An 18,680-nucleotide genomic window follows, 5' to 3' on the forward strand; every position below is an offset into this window, starting at 1 on the left:
ATAAGTTGTTTTACAGTAACAAATAGCGTTACTTTGGTTACGTTTTGCAAACAATGAGGAAGTCTAGTGGAAGAGATCGTGGCCGTGGACGGTCATTGTCAGCTGGTAATGATGGTAGTGGTGGTGGAGCATCAGGTGGTTGTGGTAAAAGCAGTACAGCACCTAAGTCTCGAGTTGAGCCAGGTTCGTTGTCTGGCTACACAAGGCCTCGAACGCTCTCTTTTCTGGGAGTAGGAAAACCACTTTTGAAGCCGGAGCAGGAGGAACAAGTATTGGCTTTCATTGCTGACTCTGCCTCTAACTCTTTCGCCTCCTCCTCGGAAAGTGCCAAATGTCAGAGCAGTGCATCGTCAGTGGATGCTCCCGGTCAGGAACAAGTCGCTTCCTTGTGTCCTTCACTAAAAACAACAGTGAAGGATGCGTCAGTCGACAACAGGTTACTCCATGGAGCTCTTTACACATACTGTTCCTGGGTTACACAGTGAAACAGTTAACAGGCTATGCCCATTAGAAGTTGAATCGGACATGGAGTGCACAGATGCACAGCCACAGCCAGATTACTATGCTGTTCCTTTGACTCAGACCAGAACATTGCCCTCGCAGTGTACTGAGGCAGAATCAAAACCAGCGGAGACTATGGTGCTCTGTCACGAACGCAATACCACTGGCTTACACGGTGACACAGACGAAGTTGCACACAACATAGAAGAGGAGGTCATAGATGACCCAGTTGTGGACCCCGATTGGCAGCCATTGGGGGAACAGGGTGCAGGCGGCAGTAGTTCTGAAGCGGAGGAGGAGGAGCCGCAGCAGGCATCAACATCACAACAGGTTCCATCTACCGGGCCCGTATCTGGCCAAAAACGCGTGGCAAAACCAAAACCAGTTGGAGGACAGCGTGGCCATCCGGTTAAAGAAGCTCAGTCTGCAATGCCTGAAAAGGTATCCGATAGTAGAAAGAGTGCAGTCTGGCATTTTTTTAAACAACATCCAAATGATCAGCGCAAAGTCATCTGTCAAAAATGTTCAACTACCTTAAGCAGAGGTCAGAATCTTAAAAGTCTAAATACAAGTTGCATGCATAGACATTTATCCACCATGCATTTGCAAGCCTGGACTAACTACCAAACGTCCCTAAAGGTTGCAGCACCCTCGGCCAATGAAGCTAGTCAGCAACGCTACATCCCTTCCCTCCCTGTAAGCCGACCATTTCCCACACCACCTTCAGTATCTGTGCAGCTTTCGTCGCCAGGCCAAAGCAGTCAGGGAATCACCAGGTTAGTAGTAGGAAACACTGCATGTAGGGCACCGGCAAGAATACCATCTCCAACCCTCTCTCACTCACTCATGTCCACCGGCACCACCGCTAGTTCCACGATCTCCAGTCCAGCTCACCCTACATGAGACTCGTTAGGAAAAGGAAGTACTCATCCTTGCATCCGCGTACACAGGGTTTGAATGCCCACATTGCTAGACTAATCTCATTAGAGATGATGCCCTACCGGTTAGTTGAAAGCGAAGCTTTCAAAGCGCTGATGGACTACGCTGTACCACGCTACGAGCTACCCAGTCGGCACTTCTTTTCTAGAAAAGCCATCCCAGCCCTCCAACAGCATGTTAAAGACCGCATCGTCCATGCACTCAGGCAGTCTGTGACTACAAAGGTGCACCTGACAACAGATGCATGGACCAGTAGGCATGGCCAGGGACGTTACGTGTCCATCACGGCACACTGGGTGAATGTGGTGGATGCAGGCTCCACAGGGGACAGCAATATTGGGACAGTTCTGCCTAGCCCACGGTCAAGGAAAGAGTTGGCTGTAGGCGTTCGCCCCCCTCCTCCTCTTCCTCCTGCAGAAGCGAGAGCTCGTCCACAGACCGCAGTCGCACATCCACTCCATCCGCAGCTGCCACTGTTGCACACCAGGTGTGCCATTATGGGACAGCTAGTGGCACGCGTCAGCAGGCTGTATTGGCAATGAAGTGTTTGGGCGACAACAGACACACCGCGGAAGTTCTGTCCGAGTTCTTGCAGAAAGAAACTCAGTCATGGCTGGGCACTGTACATCTTGAGGCAGGCAAGGTAGTGAGTGATAACGGAAGGAATTTCATGGCTGCCATAGCCCTTTCCCAACTGAAACACATTCCTTGCCTGGCTCACACCTTAAACATGGTGGTGCAGTGCTTCCTGAAAAGTTATCCGGGGTTACCCGACCTGCTCCTCAAAGTGCGCAGACTTTGCTCGCATATCCGCCGTTCGCCTGTACACTCCAGCCGTATGCAGAACTATCAGCGTTCTTTGAACCTTTCTCAGCATCGCCTAATCATCGACGTTGCAACAAGGTGGAACTCCACACTGCACATGCTTCAGAGTGTGCGAACAGAGGCGTGCTGTTATGTATTTGTGGGAGGATACACGGGCAGGCAGTTGGATGGCAGACATGGAGTTGTCAGGTGTGCAGTGGTCGAAGCTACAAGACCTGTGTCAAGTCCTTCAGTGTTTTGAGGAATGCACACGGCTGGTTAGTGCAGACAACGCCATAATAAGCATGAGCATCCCCCTAATGCGTCTGCTGATGCAAAGTTTGACGCACATAAAGGAGCAGGCGTCTGCAGCCGAGGAAGAGGAAAGCCTTGATGACAGTCAGCCATTGTCTGGTCAGGGCAGTGTAGAGGATGCGGTAGCGGGCGAAGAGGAGGAGGAGGACGAGGAGGATGATGGGGATGAGTACTTTTTTACTGAGGAAGCTTCTCCTGGGCCAACAGAAATTAGTGGCGTTGCAAGGCCGGGTTCTGTTTTTGTAAGGGAGACAAGTGACGTAGATTTGCCTGTAACTGCCCCTCAAACCAGCACAACCGCAGATTTGCCAACTGGAACTTTGGCCCACATGGCGGATTATGCCTTACGTATCCTCAAAAAGGACCCACGCATTATTAAAATGATGAGCGATGACGATTACTGGTTGGCCTGCATCCTTGACCCTCGCTATAAAGGCAAATTGCAAAATATTATGCCACATGAGAACCTCGAACAAATATTAGCAACCAAACAAGCTACTCTTGTAGACCGTTTGATTCAGGCATTCCCAGCACACAGCGCCGGTGATGGTTCTCACACGAGCTGCAGGGGGCTACAGGGCAGAGGTGTTAGAGGTGCACAGATCAGAAGTGGCGTTGGACAGAGGGGTATTCTGACCAGGTTGTGGAGTGATTTCGCAATGACCGCAGACAGGACAGGTACTGCAGCATCTATTCAAAGTGACAGGAGACAACATTTGTCCAGTATGGTTACTAACTATTTTTCAGCCCTTATTGATGTTCTCCCTCAACCGTCATTCCCATTTGATTACTGGGCATCCAAATTAGACACCTGGCCTGAATTGGCAGAATATGCGTTGCAGGAGCTTGCTTGCACAGCAGCTAGTGTGCTATCAGAAAGAGTATTCAGTGCTGCTGGTTCAATATTAATATTAACCGAAAAAAGGACTCGTCTGGCTACCCAAAATATGGATGATCTCACCTTCATTAAAATGAACCACTCCTGGATTTCAAATTATTTTGCCCCACCTTTCCCGGCTGACACCTAGCTTTCCTATAAAAAGGTCTTGCTTGTGGACTGGTCTTATTGAGTGTTAAAATCTCTTAATTTGCAGCAGCTGTTTGACCAGCATACGACATGTTTACACATCCCCCAATGGGAAAACTCCCCCCACGGGGCTGTTGTCTCACTCTCGACACTTGGCGCAAGCACCCGTTACAGTGCTGTTTGTCAGAAGAGGTGGGTGTGCTCGCTTTTGGTCGACGGCACTGCCACTGGGTCCCTCATAGTACAATGTAGTGTCTCTGGCGGTGGTGGTGCGCACCCAACGTCAGACACACTGTTGTAACATGAGGGGCCCTGGGGCGGTACCGCCGGCCACAAGAGAGTTCCCCCCCCCAGCTCAAACTGTGCTCTACCACGTGCCAAATTATCTCGCACAGCTCCACCAATGTTTAGTCTATGCGCTGACATCATTCAATGCCTGGCACTGACAATCAATACCAATTTGTTGACATCTAGGATGATAGTTACAGTAGTCTGGGTCAGTGTCCTATATTGACACCAGTAAATACTAATTTACTGCCAAATTACTTTGTCATAAACTCTGCAGATGAGCCCACCCCTGTACCTAAGCATGCCACCCTTTTTTTTTATTTATAGTTGTTTTGCGAGACATTAACATCTATTTATTTTTTGGGAGTACTCACTGTGTCAGACACTTCTTGCAATACTCCTCCACTGACCACAATGCTGCCTGCCTGTGTATCCATGTAACCGATTTAAAACTGCCATGCCTGCCTATTGTTTGTTATTTTAGGCCTTTGATAGCCTGTCTGCAGCCCCTACCTGCAATACTCCTCCACTGACCACAATGCTGCCTGCCTGTGTATCCATGTAACCGATTTAAAACTGCCATGCCTGCCTATTGTTTGTTATTTTAGGCCTTTGTTAGTCTGTCTGCGGCCCCTACTTGCAATACTCCTCCACTGACCACAATGCTGCCTGCCTGTGTATCCATGTAACCGATTTAAAACTGCCATGCCTGCCTATTGTTTGTTATTTTAGGCCTTTGTTAGCCTGTCTGCGGCCCCTACTCGCAATACTCCTCCACTGACCACACCAATGCTGCCCGTGTACCCCTGGAACCTATTTAAAAGTTCATAGAGCCTAGTTATATATTTTATTTACTATTAATAAGGCCATGATGGACTACGCTGTACCACGCTACAAGCTAACCAGTCGACACTTCTTTTGCGATTAAAGCCATCCCAACCCTCCACCAGCATGTAAAAGACCGCATTGTCCATGCACTCTGGCAATCTGTGAGTACAAAGGTGCACCTGACAACAGACGCATGGACCTGTAGGCATGGCCACGGAAGATTACGTGTCCATTAAGGCGCAATGGGTTAATGTGGTGGATGCATGGTCCACAGGGGACAGCCTACTAAGTCAGTCCGCAGTCCCTAATTCAAATTGTCCTCCACTGTCTAAATCGGAGCTTCCACCTTCTGGCTTTCGGCCTATAGTATCAGATATTAAACTGCATTTGGCCTTCAACTTTGGTTACGGCCTACTAACGGTGTCTGCCCCTGCCTGGTGTTTGTCCTCAACTGAATAAAGCGGAGCTTCAACCTTCTGGCTCTCATTAAGTGCTGTGTTTTTAAAAATTGGTGTTTAGGGCCTACTAACGGTGTCTGCCCCTCCCTGGTGTTTGCCCTCAACTGAATAAAGCTGAGCTTCAGTCTTAGGCTTTTGGCCTAAAGTATCAGATATTAAACTGCATTTGGCCTATTAGTGTGCTTGGGCCCTTAAAACAGTGTCTGCTGCTCCTGGGTTCGCTACTCCACTGAACAAAGCAATGCCGCCTGTTTAGTCCTGTTACCAATTTTGAACTGCATTTAGCCTACTTTATTCTTTGGCCCTATATCTGTTTCCTCCTCATCCTGCCCATTGCCCAGCCACTGCTAGAGGAGTCTGCTGGTACATTGACCTAGACCACTACATTCCCCTTGCACTCTACACAGCCAGAATCTGACCCTGCTGAAAGTAAGGTTCCCATTCCCGCATGTTATACCACCTTACACAGGGACAAAGAGGAAGGTGCAGATGAAAGTGCAGGTTCCTTCATCAGGTGGGGGGGGCATACTCGTAGGCGACGTCACTGGCACAGGGCCCCTCAGAATACGCAAAAGTGTCGCTGCTGGTGGGAGGCGCCCCCGCCGTGCAAACACACCGCTGTACTTTGAGGGGCCCTGTGCCAGTGCCAATGCGAACAAGTGTGTCCCCCTGCTTGCTCAGGATCACAGCACTTGCAACGTTGAAATACTTACCTCTCCCTGCTCCACCGCCGTGACGTAGTCCACGATTCCTGGGCCCACTAAAACCTTGAACCAGCCCTACCCCCCACAACTTTTGCCAAATGACCCCCAAGTTCCATTGAACAACTATTATTATAAAGTTAATTAAGATTGACAAGCTTCAGAAACAAGAATGTATGTTTTTGGCATTAAAATGGGCACTGTAGGTGTTTTCCTGGCCTCCACTCACTGCCGACTATGCTTCCCCATTGACTTGCATTGGGTTTCGTGTTTCGGTCGATCCCCGACTTTTAGCGATAATCGGCCGACTGCACTCGACTCGATCTTTAAAAAATGAAAGTCGCTCAACCCTAATTACCAGTATAATGTCAGCCATCGTATTATCCACCACATCAAAACCCTGTCATGGGCAGGCCGATCTCCAGAACTGAACCCCATTGAAAACCTCTGGAATGTAATCAAGAGGATGATGGATAGTCACAAGCCATCAAAGAAGAACTGCTTACATTTTTGTTCCAGAAGCAGTGAGAAAGACTGGTGGAAAGCATGCCAAGACGCATGAAAGCTGTGATTTAAAATCATGGTTATTCCACAAAATATTGATTTCTGAACTCTTCCTGAGTTAAAACATTAGTATTGTTGTCACTCAGTAAGAAAACAGCTGACCGCACCATCCAATTTCATGCTCCATGAACACACCGGCTTTCAGCAGACGCTGGCCAGCTGATCTCAGGTGCTAAGCCCAGAAGACATGCTGATGTAAATCATTTAAAGGGCCACTGTCACCCCCTCCAGCCGTTATAAACTAAAAGAGCCACCTTGTGCAGCAGTAATGCTGCAGTCTAACAAGGAGGCTCTTTTAGTTTTTGATTCATTTATTACCTCAATAAAGCGTTTTAAAAATTGGCCACACATACCAGATATTGTACCGGGAGGCGGTCCGAATCGTCCTCTATCAATCTCCCAACTGCCGTCACTCTTCTCTTCAGGGCCGATGGTACCCGCCCCCTTCGCGTTGTTGCTTCTTAAATCCGGCACCTGCGCTGTGCGTGCCTGCCTGGGGCCTGCGGTGTTCTTTGTCAGTCACATCTCAGATGCCGGGTGCCTGACTGCGCCTGTGCGGGCAGTGCGGCCGCCCAGTTACTGAATCCCTGCCCCGCACTGTGTTATTCATTATGCACAGTGCGGGGCTGGCATTCCTGGGCATGAGCACTGCGCTGTTCAGGCGCTCCCCCATCTCTGACGCTCCCTCGCCTTCCCAGGAACCCCAGCCCCGCACTGTGCATAATGAATAACACAGTGCGGGGCGGGGATTCAGTAACAGGGCGCAGTCAGGCACCCGGCATCTGAGATGTGACTGACAAAGAACACTGCGCAGGCCCCAGGCAGGCACGCACAGCGCAGGCACCGGATTTAAGAAGCAACAACGCGAAGGGGGCGGGTACCATCGGCCCTGAAGAGAAGAGTGACGGCAGTTGGGGGATTCATACAGGACGCTTCGGACCGCCTCCTGGTACAATATCTGGTATTTGTGGCCAATTTTTAAAACGCTTTATTGAGGTAATAAATGAATCAAAAACTAAAAGAGCCACCTTGTTAGACTGCAGCATTACTGCTGCACAAGGTGGCTCTTTTAGTTTATAACGGCTGGAGGGGGTGACAGTGGCCCTTTAAGGAAGAAAGTGGCAGCATTCACTGATCTTCAAAGCAGGTAAATCTTTAATGCATTAAAATCTTCACGGCTCGTGGGTGCACATACAATGGAGTGTACATCTTTAACGGGCTTGTTAGTATTGTTGTATCTAAATGATTATTAACTTGTTTTCTTTGCATTTGAGGTCTGAAAGCACTTTTTGCTTTTTTTTTAACATTTTTTTTTTAAATTTATTGCTCAGAAAATGGGAGACATGTCAGAAGTATATAGAATAAAAGAACAATTTACATTTTACTCAAAAATATACCTATAAAGAGAAAAATCAGACAAAGTGGTCTCTTAATCCAGCACTCTCATCACATTATTACATCCACCAACAAGCACTCTAAGGCTGTGTGCACACGTAGCAGATTTTTTGCGTTTTTTTCGCGGTTTTTCGCTATAAAACCGCGAAAAAAACGCTAACATTAAGCATCCTATGTAACAGAATGCAATCCGCATTTTTTGTGCACATGCTGCATTTTTTTCCTGAGCGGAATCGTAATCCAGAAAAAAACGCAGCATGTTCATTAAAATTGCGGAATCGCGGCGATTCTGCACACATAGGAGTGCATTGATCTGCTTACTTCCCGCACGGGGCTGTACACACCATGCGGGAAGTAAGCAGATCAAGTGCGGTTGGTACCCAGGGTGGAGGAGAGGAGACTCTCCTCCACGGACTGGGCACCATATAAGTGGTAAAAAAAAAAAAGAATTAAAATAAAAAATAGCGATATACTCGCCCTCTGGCGGCCCGACCTTCTCAGCGGCTTCCGAGGTGTGTGTGAAGGACCTGCGATGACGTCGCGGTCACATGACCCGCGGTCACGTGACCGCTACGTCAATGGAAGGTCCTGAACACACAGCATTAGGAACGGACGCCGCTGAGGTGAGTATAACCTTTTTTTTGTTTGTTTTTTTAATTATTTTTAACATTCTATCTTTTACTATAGATGCAGCCTATGCAGCATCTATAGTAAAAAGTTGGTCACACTTGTCAAACACTGTTTGACAAGTGTGACCAACCTGTCAAACAGTTTTCCAAGCGATGCTACAGATCGCTTGGAAAAAGCTAGCATTCTGCAAGCTAATTATGCTTGCAAAACGCTAGTTTTCTGCGGGTATATGCATGCAAATTCTGCATGCGATATACCCGCGGCAGGAGGCGCAGAATTGCCGCGGAAATTTCCACGGCAATTCTGCTACGTGTGAACTCAGCCTAACTGGCAGAATCATCCCATCTCCAGCTTTAACATTCATTAACACCTAACAACCAGTATGTGCATATTCAAATCTGAACTTCTGTGATAAGCTACTCACAAAAGTCACCATCTGGAGACCTGATCTTCATCTAAACCTGGTACTAATGCACCAAACTGTCAGACAACCCCGAGGAACACATCATGAACCCTAGAGCCACATATCAAGGACCTGAGAGCCCCTTTAAATTTTTCACTTTTTTGTTTCATTGCAGCCATTTGGTAAATTCAAGAAAGTTATTTTTTTCTCATTAATGTACACTCTGCACACCCCATCTTGACTGAAAAAAAATGCAGAAATGTAAAAAAATTTTGCAAATTTATTAAAAAAGAAAAATCTAAATATCACATAGTCATAAGTATTCAGACCCTTTGCTCAGACACTCATATTTAAGTCACATGCTGTCCATTTCACATGTACAGTGTGAAAATGGATCCAGCTCACACACCAGGGTGTTGATAAAAATCTTTCATTCAGTGTTCAAGAACTTTATTGTTTGAAACATTTAAATTTGCAATATTGTCTGAGACATCCTAATGTTGTACCATTTTAAAAAGAATTCTTCCAAATAAAGCTGAATGAAAGATTTTTATCAACGCCCTGGTGTGTGAGCTGGATCCATTTTCACACTGTTCAAGTTGCCGAGTGCTGTGCAGCTGCAGCAGGATTCTGGTGCTCCCATCCTGGACTGGAATTACGCCTCAGGGGTGAGCTGATTTTTCCCTTATTCACACTCATTGTACATGTACACATTGTACAGCCATACAGCCATGAGTCTTCTTGGGAATGATGCAACAAGTTTTTCACACCATTCTTCCTTGCAGATCCTCTCCAGTTCTGTCAGGTAGGATGGTGAATGTTGGTGGACAGCCATTTTCAGGTCTCTCCAGAGATGCTCAATAGGGTTTAGGTCAGGGCTCTGGCTGGGCCAGTCAAGAATGGTCACGCCACCTTCACAAAATGCAGCCCCTTAGTGCTGCTGAAGGTGGCTCTTACTTAAAAACGCCCTGGAGGGGTGAAAAGTTCCCTTTAAATTAAAAACAATAGCAAACTAAAAATATATTTAATATGGTGTAACCCCTTTAATCAAAATGCAGCAAACTGCAGGTTATGTCAAATTTTCACAATTTTTTTCGATATAATTCTCTGCCCATTCCACCTGCATTTGGTCTGTGAGTGAACCTGCCACCTGTATTAAATCTGTTTGAAAGGTAGGCAGGAGGCTTGGAAATCACAGACAGGGAAGAGAAGACCCCCCCCTCCCCCCCCGGATACAGTTCGGCTCCTGTGCACCAAAATTTAATTAGCAGAAAGCTTCAAATGGTGATTAAAGAAGAACCAACCACAAAGTTTACTTCACCAAAGATATCAATCTAATCTGCAATACAGCACCATTACAGCCATAGCTTTACTCTACATAGTGAAATCATGCTGACATGTACTCTTTAATATAACATAAAAATTGCCCAGAAAAAAAAAAATAGAAAAAAAAAAAAATACTTAAAAGCAGTTATGTTACACAGTTATGAAAGAGTTGTTATGTGGACTGGTGGGAGCCTCACACTGATCGATTCAGAGTATGTGGTTCTGAAATTCACCTATCACAATGGGGTGTTGGCCATCACATTTATGCCACAACTCAATAAAAAAATGAATACAGCACTAGCGCTTCCTTATTCTGACTGGGTATCTAAGAGTCCAGTTCTTGGGATTGGGGGAAGCAATCATACCCTCACCCATCAGAAAGTTATAATCTAGCCTTTGAATAGCTGGTAACAGGTTGTTTCCATCATTAAAGGGTTATTCTCAAGTTGTCTCTTCTGCAGCTCAGAGCTATGAAGTCTCCTCACTTCTTGGTTTCTAGCAGGGTGCACTCTCTTCTAGTGACAGATTTGGTTAACAGTAGAACTGTAGTATAAGTAGAACTATAAAACTCAGTGCAAGTTCTGCAATAACACATTTAGTTTCAGTGGTTTGTTCTGGAGTGAGTGTACTGCTATCACTATATTTGCACACAGATAACAGGGCATTTGAACAAGCACATGAGATGCTGGGTGTCAGTGATTGTGATTCTACAGAATTGATAAGAGCAAGATATAATAGCAGCTAGCTGGGGAACTGAGGTAATTGGAAGGTGAGTGTCTGTGGTATAGAAATCAATTGGCTTGAGAGAAATGCCAGGGATGTAAGGCGTTAATTCCTCTCCTGGAATGTAACTTCTGCACATGTTCCCAGGTTCTGGGTATGCACTAGTGGTGGAACTCCAAGGAAACCAGATGTACATTATGTAAGATAAAAACTCATTGCAGGAGAAAGGCAGCAAATACATAAACTAAGTCCACTGCAAACTTGCTTATTTTAATGCTGTTTAATTAAAGCACTTTAATAACTAGAGAATACTCCTAATTTACAGCGAACCCGTGAGCAGGATTGTGCCGAGTAACCTACAAAGAGTGTCAGGTCAGCACCATTATACTGATTACAATGATACCTTTGTGATGAAATCAGTCTTGTGGTTGTTGCTTAACCTTTACTTTCAGCTTTTAGTTAATTACATGCTTGTGCTCTGGGGCGGCCTGTGGGGGTCTTTATGTGGTATTCTGCTTAGATATTCATCTGTATGGCTTCAGTCAGGTCACTGATCCCTCAGTGACCTGCCCCCTATTTTACATAATGCATATACTATTGTGAGGTTCAACTTCATCAAATTAGTGCTGGAGCCTGTCCTGTAGCATTATACAGTGCCTAATATGCATATATGCTTTATTCCTATACTATCGTGGGGTAGAAAAAACAAAAAAATATCTTCAAAATGGCGGCTGCACAGTAGCATCTATCGCGTTGCAATAGAATGTCATTTGGGTTAAGAAAAAAATTTTTGGGCTCCATCAAAGTGGCGCTGGCAGTGCCTGTGCAGTAACATCTACCACCAATAGATGCTGCTGTGCAGGCGCCGCCACTATTTTGGAGACAATTTTTTTCCTCTAGCAAAAATGGCATCAGCGCCTGTGCAGTAGCATCTATTGCATTCTGATAGATGCTACTCAGATGCCGCCACCATTTTGATGAAGCAAAAAAAAAAAGAATTTCCGGCAAAATGGCACTGACAGCGACACTTGTACAGTAGCATCTATCGTAACTGCGCTGGCCCATTTTGATTACAATGTTATTTTCTATTTTTTCCTTAACCCCACAATAGTACAGTATATGCATTATATAAAATAGGGGGCAGGTCACTGAGGGATCAGTGACCTGCCATAAGGATGAATATATAATCAGAGCACCACATGAAGGGTATGTGCACACGGTGCGGATTTGCCTGCGGATCCGCAGCAGTTTTCCATCAGGTTTACAGGCACATGTAAACCTATAGAAAACTAAATCCGCTGTGCCCATGGTGCGGAAAATACCACGCAGAAACGCTGTATTTTCCACAGCATGTCAATCCTTTGTGCAGATTCCGCAGCGTTTTACACCTGCTACTGTATAGGAACCCGCAGGTATAAAACCGCAGGTGAAATCCGCACAAAAAAACGCAGGAAATCTTCACACGAATCTGCAACGTGTGCACATAGCCAACAACCCCCTCACAGGCCGCCCCGGAGCACAAGAATCTCATTAACTGAAAACTAAAACTAAAGTTTAAACAACAATCACAAGAAGGATTTCATCAACCCAGGTATCATTTTAATGCGTATAACGGCACCAACCTGACACTGTGCGTAGGTTACTGTGAACAATCCTGCGGACAGGTTCTCTTTAAGTCCCAGATATTACACTGGAGCATGTTGAACAATATACATATGCAAGGAGGTGGTGGGGACCCTCGGTTGCTCCCTCTCTTTTCCTGTATGTGGTCCCCCATGTGATGCCCCGCCTGTGAGTTATGCATAAATGTGTATTGTAATGTATTATTCACTGTATGAATTATGGTTATGTTGTCCTGTGTTTGTCTTATCCTCATGTTCTACTATTGTATAATGTAATGTATGTAACTTAGGGACAGTAAGGGGTTAAATTAAGGGGGCTGGGTCAGCAGCCTCTAAAAGGAACAGGAAGTCCCTGTCTAGAGAGCAGAGCCTGGCCAGGCTAAGGCAGGTTGTGCTCCCCTGCTGGAAGCATAACGTACCCCCTGGAAGGAACAGAGCTGCGAGTGGACTGTCGGGCAGCAGGTTCAAGGACTGTGTATGCCCCACAAGAGACTTTTGGCTCCGGAGAGCCTACTGGGATTTATTGCCTGGTCTGCTGCAGCCATTGCTGGACATAGGGACAGCTTAGGAATTGTACCCCTTTCTCTTCATCACCTTTATTAAATATAAGTTGCCACTGTTGGGCCCTACAAGGTGTGACATGTGGTGGATCCGTTCCAGCATGGAGAGGAGTCAGATGTCTGAGATAATCTACTGTGGCCTGGGACTGGGCCTAGAACTGAGTTTTCATGTGCAAGGGGCCGGGTGCTCACTGTCACCTAGTGAACTCGCCCAAGACTACCACCCCGTGCCACCTTGTTACACATGTATAAAAAAAATATTCCCTGCGTGGCCAGCTAGTAATAGTGTCACACACTGAACAAATGTATACTGAACAAGAACAGGTGTACGAACAGCAAGAAAAGTATGACGAATGAGCACTACTGTGATGCCAAGAAGATTGCTAGAAGTATCGAGTGGGGATTTTATAACTTTAAACTCTTAATGACAGCAAACACACCTTTCTACTAACTTGCGGAATTTAAAAAAAAGTGCCACCCCCATTGGTGAAAATGCTGTGGGCATCAGCTGCACACCATTGCTGACATGATGCAGAGTTGGAAGTGATAACAGTGCTTAACCCGCTAAAGGCTGCTGTCAATAGCAACAGTGGCATCTAGATGGTGAACACAGCGTGCTCTTTAACCCAGCACGCTGATATCGCGATTGAGTTGTCCCAATGGTTGGTATGGCAATTCTAGGTCAAATAACGGCTTCAGGGTCTGCCAGCTAATACACTATGTTCCAAATTATTATGCAAATGACATTTTTCTCTGATTTTCCTAAATGGTCGGTGCAAATGACAGTCAGTCTAATAAAAGTCATCACCCGTTAGATTATACATTGAATTTTATTGAAGAAACCTCCCAATGATAACAGTATAATCTCCAAAATGAATAAAAACTTAAAACGCACTGTTCCAAATTATTACGCACAGTAGAATTTCTAAACATTTGATATGTTTTAAAGAACTAAAAATGCTCATTTGTGGAATTTGCAGCATTAGGAGGTCACATTCACTGAGCAAAAAAGCTATTTAACTCCAAAACCACTTAACGGGCCAAGTTACACGTTACCATAGGAACCTTCTTTGAGATCACCTTCACAATTCCTGCATCCATTGAGTTTCTGCTTGTATTTCTTTGCATGAAGTCAGAATAGCCTCCCAGAGCTGCTGTTTGGATGTGAACTGCCCCCCACCCTCATAGATCTTTTGCTTGATGATTCTCCAAAGGTTCTCTATAGGGTTGAGGTCAGGGGGAGATGGTGGCCGCACCATGAGTTTATCTCCTTTTATGCCCATAGCAGCCAATGACTCAGAGGTATTCTTTGCAGCATGAGATGGTGTATTGTCAGCATGAAGATGATTTTGCTCCTAAAGGCACGTTTCTGCTTTTTATACCATGGAGGAAAGTTGTCAGTCAGAAACTCTATATACTTTGCAGAGGTCATTTTCACACCTTCAGGAACCTTAAAGGGCCCCACCAGCTGTTTCTCCATGATTCTGGCCCAAAACATGACTCCTCCACCTCCTTGCTGACATTGCAGCCTTGTTGGGACATGGTGGCCATCCACCAATCATCCACTACTCCATCCATCTGGACCATCCAGGGTTGCTCAACACTTATCAGTAAACAAGAATACAAGAATGTTTGGAAATTAGTCTTCATGTATGTGTGGGCCCAATGCAACCATTTCTGCTTGTGAACACTGTTTAAGGGTGGCCGAATAGTAGGTTTATGCACCACAGCAAGCCTTTGAAGGATCCTACACCTTGAGGTTTGAGGGACTCCAGAGGCACCAGCAGCTTCAAATAACTGTTTGCTGGTTTGTAATGGCTTTTTAGCAGCTGCTCTCTTAATCCAATGAACTTGCCTGGCAGAAATCTTCCTCATTAAGCCTTTATCAGCACAAACACATTTGTGCTCAGATACAGCCACAAATCTCTTAACAGTACGATGATCACGCTTAAGTTTTTGGAAAATTTCTAATGTTTTCATCCCTTCACCAAGGCATTGCACTATTTGATGCTTTTCAGCAGCAGAGAGGACCTTTTTCTTTCCCATGTTACTTGAAAACTGTGACCTGCTTAATAATGTGGAACATCATTTTTAAGTAGTTTTCCTTTAATTAGAATCACCTGGAAAACTAATTATCCAATGTATTTAAGATTGATTTCAGTGATCCATTGAGCCCTGAGACACAATACCATCCACAAGTTTATTTGAAAAACAAAACAATTAAATCTTTATCACACTTAAATCCAATTTGCATAATAATTTGGAACACAGTGTAATGCTAGTTAGGATGTTAGCAACATTTTAGTGGAATAAATATTTTTAATTCTATTTATTCCACGTGAAGCACCTGAATGGTTAAGCTACCTCATAGCAGTTTTAAAGGGAACCGGTCACCCCAAAAATCAAAGATGAGCTGCGGCCACCGGCATCAGGGGCTTATCTACAGCATTCTGTAATGCTGTAGATAAGCCCCGATGTATCCTGAAAGATGAGAAAAAGAGGTTAGATTATACTCACCCAGGGGCGGTCCCGCTGCGGTCTGCGTCCGATGGGCATCGCAGTCCGGTCCGGGGCCTCCTATCTTCTTACGATGATGTCCTCCTCTTGTCTTCATGCCGCAGCTCCGGAGCAGGCATACTTTGTCTGCCCTGTTGAGGGCAGAGCAAAGTACTGCAGTGTGCTGGGCCTATCTGACCTTTCCCGGCGCCTGCGCACTGCAGTACTTTGCTCTGCCCTCAACAGGGCAAAGTACGCCTGCGCCGGAGCTGCGGCGTGAAGACAAGAGGAGGACATCATCGTAAGAAGATAGGAGGCCCAGGACCGGACCGCGACGCCCATCGGACCCGGACCGCAGCGGGACCGCCCCTGGGTGAGTATAATCTAACCTCTTTTTCTCATCTTTCAGGATACATTGGGGGCTTATCTACAGCATCACAGAATGCTGTAGATAAGCCCCCGATGCCGGTGGCCGCAGCTCATCTTCGATTTTTGGGGTGACAGGTTCCCTTCAAATACTTTGTGAGGTGCTATTTTTAAAATGGTATTAATTTTGATGTCCAATATAAAAGGCACCTCACAGTCACATCAAATATGAATAGGTCCCTAAAGAAATATATCCTTTGTAACCTTCCTTGGAAACAAAGTGAAAATAAACCTTTGAACATAGTACCAAAATAAAATGACATTCGAAAAATTGTGCAGACATAAAGTAGATGTATGGGCAATGTTATTTATTAACATTTTGGATAGCATAGATGTCAGGTGTAAAGCACCACTCTGGCATTTTTTTTTTTACGTTCGCATCGTAGTGGTGTCACTAATGTATGGTATGTTCATTTCCTGTAGTAGGACACTTACCAGTCTTTGTCTTCTGCTGTTCTCAGCGCCGCTCCGGGCGGGCCAGAAGTCACTACTCAATGTAAGTCTATGAGAGCCATAATGAGGCCCTCATAGACTTACACTGTGAGCTAGTGACGCTTACCTCGGACTCCCAGTCACAAGATGGCGGAACAGGCCTGAAGTGCCGCCGGGAAGAACAGACGACTGCGGCTGGTATTTTACTAAGGGCAGGGAACAGACATTACTGACACTACTCAGTGGGTTAAACAAAATAATAATACACCAGAGTGGTGCTTTAAAAACATAAGCAAAGTCAGAAAATTGTAGTATTTTTAAAAATTTGTCAAGTTTCCAAATATTTTCAGAAATCCAAAACCTATTGACCTAAATGTAGCACTAACAAAGTACAATGTGTTATGAAAACAGAAGCACTGCGATGTGAGGAAACATTGCAGAGTTATCACTACATAAAGTGACATGGTAGACTGAATAATGGGTCTAGTCGCCCTTCTGTAAGTAGGAGCCTCTGTAAATATAGGCGCCATGGAGTGCTGTGCCAGGGTTTGTTAGGCTTTGTGCCCATGATCTGAAGGTAGCAGCATTTTGGATGTGGGGTATTTTCGCTGCCATCTATTGAACGCGGATAAATCCGCATTTGTTCACTGAACCGTGCTTATTTACCGCGTCCAGTACATTGTATTGTGGACATATCTGTTGCGGACACTAGCGTCTCCGCCAGAGAAACTGATATGCTGTGGTCCTGAAAGCCTGCCCCATGTCAGTGTCTACGGGTGATCCACAGGTGTCTGAGGACGCACAGTGGACATGGGATGTTTAGAAATCCCATCTACTCTGCTGTCACATCTGGCCGCTGCGGGATTGACACTGCATAAACACAGAGTAAATCCTGATCGAGGGCACGTACAGCGTATAGCGATAGGGCATCTGATCACCAATATTAGACGTGACTACAGCAATGCCCAATGCTCTGCGTGGATAAGCCCGTCAGTGGGGGGTCTCCTCGCCCGTCAGCGGGGGGTCTCCTCGCCCGTCAGTGGACATGTGGCAGATTTGCCTCCAATCATAGAATCATCATAGTTGAAACTTGTTGTCATGATCAACATTTACTAAAACCCGATTCCCCCAATAGGTCAGCTGTCACCACAGAAACCTGCGGAACGTCCCGACTGTATTCCCGGGGCAGCGCCTGTTACCTGCGCTATCGGCCGGACGGCGGCTTCTCCCACAGCACAGCTCTGTTCCGAGGAGGCTGCAGACTTCACACCCGCACAGCAGCAGCAGATGCACCGGACGGGCTGCCGCCCTCGCCCCTAATAACACGGTGTAGTCTCTCGTCCACTCCCTGCCATGTCCCCACACCCTGCTCCACGGCACGCACACCAACAAGGAAAGCTTGTGTGAGCACATTACCCGTGCACATAGGCTCCGCCGCCGCCGCAGTCAGTCCGCCCGCCCGCCGTCCGCTGGGTGCTGGAGAAGGTGCTGATCACTTGTGAGAGTTTGGCAGCAGTTCACGTTGCGTGACGTCGTCGCTAAGGTGTGGACGCAGAGGTGCCGGAGCCGGCGATTGGTTCCGCCTGTTATCTGAGGAGTGAGGAGAGCTTGTTTGCTCTGGAAATAGGCGGGGCGGAGCAGGAGCGGCCGGGCGCTCCCACTGCCAGGTCTGCTGGTGCTGGATCAGCCCGTTGCTCTGGTGACTGTGCTCCGTACATTGTGCATGCTGACATGTCCCTGAGGTGTTTGGTGACGTAGAGAAATCAGCCCTGAGCAAGGTGCGGCTAATGGGACACAATGTTGGTGACGATGAGGAGCTCACGCGTAGTAGGCTACTTTCACACTTCCGACTTTTTAGATCCATCTCAATGCGTCGTTTTGGGAAAAAAACGCATCCTGCAAATGTGCCCGCAGGATGCGTTTTTTTCCCATAGACTTGTTTTGCCGACGGATCGCGACGTATGGTCGTGCACTGGATGCGTCGGTATTTGGTGGATCGTTGCAGCGAAAAAACGTTCAAGGGAACGTTTTTTTCGTACGTCGTGTCCTGCATTTTAAACTGCGCATGCCCGGCCGTAACTCCACTCCCTCCTCCCTGGGAGTTTACTATGCTCAGCGGACGCGTTGAAACACTGCGTCCTCTGCCCACGTTGTGCAGAAAATCACCACTGTCTGTCGGTACGTTGCGCCGACACATTATCACGGCCCTGTACCGACAGAAGTGTGAAAGAAGCCTTATACA

The 18,680-nt window shown here is 46.3% G+C and overlaps 1 protein-coding gene across 2 annotated transcripts in view; it reads right to left on the minus strand.

The window, feature by feature from the left end:
* The window catches only part of CYSTM1 (cysteine rich transmembrane module containing 1), a 113,797-nt gene extending 95,764 nt beyond the window's left edge, over positions 1-18,033 (minus strand). The window contains exon 1 of one of the 2 annotated variants that reach the window (XM_077266035.1): positions 17,855-18,033. The gene's annotated coding sequence lies outside the window, so the exon portion shown is untranslated. Of the gene's footprint in view, positions 1-17,637; positions 17,787-17,854 lie in introns of those variants that run through there. The other variant, XM_077266036.1, reaches the window with a different exon arrangement.
* Between the last annotated feature and the right edge of the window lie 647 nt (positions 18,034-18,680).

Source organism: Ranitomeya variabilis, chromosome 5, assembly GCF_051348905.1.
Source record: "Ranitomeya variabilis isolate aRanVar5 chromosome 5, aRanVar5.hap1, whole genome shotgun sequence".
In the NCBI taxonomy this organism is placed as follows: Eukaryota; Metazoa; Chordata; class Amphibia; order Anura; family Dendrobatidae; genus Ranitomeya; species Ranitomeya variabilis.